This window comes from Melospiza melodia, chromosome 9 (genome assembly GCF_035770615.1).
Source record: "Melospiza melodia melodia isolate bMelMel2 chromosome 9, bMelMel2.pri, whole genome shotgun sequence".
NCBI classification, from domain to species: domain Eukaryota; kingdom Metazoa; phylum Chordata; class Aves; order Passeriformes; family Passerellidae; genus Melospiza; species Melospiza melodia.
In genome coordinates, this window is record NC_086202.1 from 7,101,658 (window position 1) to 7,106,339 (window position 4,682).

Sequence of the window (4,682 nt, forward strand, 5' to 3'; positions counted from 1 at the left end):
GGAGCTTTACTTGTGAGCCAGGTGAAAACTGTCCTTCTGCAGAAGCAGGTATTAGTAAATATAATTGTTTTTCAGCCCAGAATACAGATGCTTTGCTACACAAAGGGCTACTAACAGCAGCCTGGTATAGAATATTAAAAAATGCATCTAGAAACTTGATCAACTCAGCCCCAAAAATTCACAAACTGAACAAGCAAATAATTGCAGAAGCCATTTGGATGGGGGGGCTGACAAATCCTAAGCAGAAACATAAGAATGATGGGAATTTGGAAGGTGGGGCTGTCACTACAATACGTAAGCAGTACACATCAGCTGCAATCAATAAAAGAAGCAGAGCTACTACTTGCTTAAATACTCCATTGACAAGCAAGAGGTAGGTTATTAGGCATTGGATCTGTTGATCTGTCTGATTGAATCATTGATCTGTTACCCAGTTACTCCTCTGTAGTGCCACATTTAACTTGACAGAACTGGAACTATTTTGCTGGTCCTCTTTAGCCAGTATTTGTTTATTGCATGGTCATCCTTGAAAATGGGTGTGTAGCATAGCTGCTAAGCCTGCCATCATTTTCATGGAAACCACCTGGAGATTTTTTTTATAAGGCCCCTGTCTCTTTCTCCAGCTCAGTCAGTGGTGAAATCCTTTTTTGGGTTACAAAGCACTATCAAACAGAAAATTACTTGTGTAAGCCAGCTGACTCCCTCTGCACCTGAGCTGAGCTGGGATGAGGTTAAACATGGAGCAGCATGACAATATAGAGAGATACCCACAGTTTCATCCAAAATCACTCAGGTGGATGCTGGGATATCAGAGCAGAAAGCACCTGAACAGGTCCACACAGATCTTGGTGTTCAATATTTTTAGATTAGTCAACTGCAAAACTGTCAAGCTCAAAGCAGACAACCAGCCCTGTAGCTGGAGACTGTCAGCTCCCTCTGTGACTGAGGACCCCATAAGCTGGGTCAGCTGAAGAAGAATATGGGGGCTCAGTTGATGTATTTTTCCCCTTGTCATACAAAAGAAAAATTTCTCATTAACTCATTCTGTCATTCAGTTACAGATACTCTTTTTTATGAGTTTTTTTTCTTGCCGTTCTTCATTTTATGACATTAATTTGGCTCTATCAGGAGCTCAATCATATTAATGTCAACCAATTAGAGATAATTTGTGTGGGCACTGTTGCATTAGCTAACTGTAATTTCATTCTGTGGTCAGGTATTGTAGTGGTTTTCTTGTTAGTCTTTGAAATGTTCATAATAATGAATAAAGTAACATGAAACTGTAATAGCTTAAATCATTCTTCAATAAGATACAAAATAATTGCATTTTAATTCCTTTTATTTGCCTGGGTTATTTTCCCCCCTTGTTGTAGGTGTTCCTTGCTTTAAGAGTAGCTTCACCTCTGGAGAAATAACATTAGGTCATGGGGGCAGCTTTTACACAGTTAAGCCATATGGTTTGTGTTCTGTGTCCTGGCTCTGGGAGTGCAGGTTCTTGGGTCTTCTGCTCCTCAGTGGGGTTTCTGACCACGACGTTGTCATTGTGTAACTCAGTTTCTTTGGCTCCTGAATTGTCCTTGCTATACTTCCAAAGTCTTAAAGCTGTGATCTTGTAAATTTAGGGTTCAACAGATGCCTCTTTAGGGCCCTCAGTTTGGTCCTTACTCATCCTGGCTGGAAAGCTCTTTTGCAAAGTCCCATGATTTTTCCCAAGCTGTCTCATGTCCATGGCCTGGCCTGATGATTATCCTGCTCTGTTTTTTCAAATGGATCCTGGCTTTTCCTTTGCAGAACCTGTTTGCATTAGGCAGGGAAGGCCTTGCACAAAGCATGGCTGGGAGCTGTGATTTGGTGACAAAACCAGGCTGGCCAGCTGTGTCCCAGGTACACAGGAGCACGGCAGAGCTGAAACTGCACTTAAAACACTTTTTGTGGAGGAGGTAGGACTTGATGCTTGTCAGAGCTTTTAATAAGTAAATAAAGTATTTCTCTGTCTCTCTTCACAAATGAGAGACTGTTTATCTGTTGATCCTAAGAAGCAACTGTTCCCAGGTCCAACACAGAAGCATAGCCAGTTTTCCCAAAGCCTTTTTTTCCACCTCTGGAATAATAATAAATAAAAATACATTTTGCTTGTACTATCTTCCTCTTTCTCATTAACTTTTCCAAGTATTTCTTCGTCTGCAATTCATCTTCTTTTTGGTTATAAAAAGGAACAACTACATCCATATAATATGCAACCTGCACTTAAAAAGATATTTTTATTATGTCATCTCTGAAAGAATTCACTTATTCATAATAAGTCTGTGTGTTTTCATGGCAACCCAGCAATTCTTTTCTTTCTTTTTTTTGTATTTATTAAGCCTAACAAAAGATTTAGTTCTTTTGCATTCATTATTTAAAAGATTACTCATACTCAGTTTGACAATTAAAAAAAATCCACAGAACACAAATTTTTACTCATTTTTTATTTTGAGTTTTAAAAACAGAAGTACTGAGTTTGTCCAAAATTACATTACTTCTAAGACAGTGGTGACAAATGTATTTTTATACTTGGAAAAATTAGTATGCCTTACATTCACCTTGCAACGACTGGGTAAGTCTGGCATACTTTTTTCCAGAGCTGTTGAGGGATTTGTTTAGCCCAATAGGATTTGTATTGATTTCTGTTTCACTTTTCTTTTTTTTGGTGATCTTTATTCTTGGGGTTTTTTTCTTATATTGATTCTGAAAGCTTTAGCCATTTGGGTTATTACAAATGTTGCTATATTTATGCTGTAATCCCACTACAATAATCAAGAAGTCTGACTTTCACAGACTTTCATGCACACACAAAAAATGGAACTTTCAGCTGGTTTGCTGGAATCTGAAGTCTCTCAAAAGAGCTTACCATATTTTTTTCCAGATTATTTTTTAGGTGATACAGGGGCATTAATCTACAGTATAAATTGGTAGTTATTGGATACCATTGCTCATTCCACAAAATTGCAAATATACATTTGAGGTAAGCCAGGAAGTTCTGTTTCATGTCCTATCTGAATATTTAATCTATATGGACCAAAGAGCTGTGTATGAGACCATTTCAAAAGAAATTCCAGGCTTTTCATAAATAAAAGCAACTATAAGTAGACAAGCACAAAGTTTAAAAAGAAGGTTTTCCTGGTTAACTGCCAAATACACTTAACATAAGCAAGTTTTTTTAGATGAAGAAATAATGATCAAGATAAACTTAGCCATTCTAGCAAATCCCAGATTTATGTTTCATCAATTAAACTCAGAACTAGCACTGCTTTAGCTGTCTGCAGATGTTTTGATATTATTTTGGATTTGATGAAAACCCACAAGCAGCAGTTGCCTAACTTTGGAAGTCAGAAGTCTGCAGGACTAAGCTGTTTAAAATCAAGCAATCCTAACAGCTTCTCTCTTAGGGAAGAGACAAAAAAAAAGTCTTATAGGGATGTCAGCTTCAACAGTACTGGTTATTAAGAATGATGATTCCAACCACTTGGAATTATGCTAGCTAACCCAGTGGATCAGAAGGCTCTTTGATACCAGTGCTGCAGATCAAACCTTGCCAAACTTCAAACTGCAGCTATATCTCAAGAGGAAAAGCTTTCTCCATCTAAGGCAGAATTTGGTCAGCTTCCAAAAGTGATTTATTCCTCCCTTCTTAATAAAACATCTTTTGCAGTTTTATGTGTGACAGACACTCACTGTAGCTTGGAGGGGTCAGGGTGTAGAAAAACCAGCAAAGAGCAATTATCCATCCCATACCCAGGTGGGAAGCATTGAGAAATACTTGCACATGCAGTGGGATGTGATGAGCCCATGGCCACAGAGAGGACTGAGGCTGAGCAGAGTGAATGCTCTTACATGGTTTTACTGTAAGCACCTGAGTGAAAAAGTCAGTTCCCAGTGTGGGGCTGGGAACTGCTGTTACATTATACATCCTACATGCTGGAGTGAATATTCTGATTCCACCCAAATTCTGCACCAATCCTCTAGGAATGTGGCCTTTTCATTTAGAATAAGGATTTATCTGCTCTCAGGTGCTGAAATTAAGCACCCAGTATTTTGTGGGTTGTGGGAGGGGGAGAAAATTTTTTTTTGTGTTATCAGAAGGCAAGTGCCAAGTAATGGACTGTCTTACCACCATTGGAGGCACCTAGAGCTCAGTAGGTCTGCAAACCTTTCTGGACTGTCAAGCTGTGTTGCTGGAGCTGAGCTATTTCAGGGAGTTCATTACAGAATTACGTTGTTGAGGAGTAAATGAAATAGTCAGAGCTCCTGTTAAGAGTTATTGATGGTAATAGCAGTCTTCCTCTCAAATAAGACCATGTCACAACCTTTAAAAATAGGAGACCATTCATGAGAAAAATAGTACCTAAAGAATAGAGCTAGTAATGTAGGAACTGAGCTTTAGGTGTAGTTTACCAGGTACTGTGATCCATGGGCCACAAAGAGGAACCTAAGGAGGGACAGCTATTGAATGTGGACATAAAACACAAACCTTCCCTCACTTTTAAATGAATCAAATTTTATTTTACTGAAAAGTAAAGGCAGATACAAAGTGTGAATTAATCAAACAGAAAATAGAAGCAAATCTGAGAGAACCTGAGTAAAACAATTAAAAATTCTCAGACTTGCTTCTGCGACACTCCATATTATATGCCACATATCTT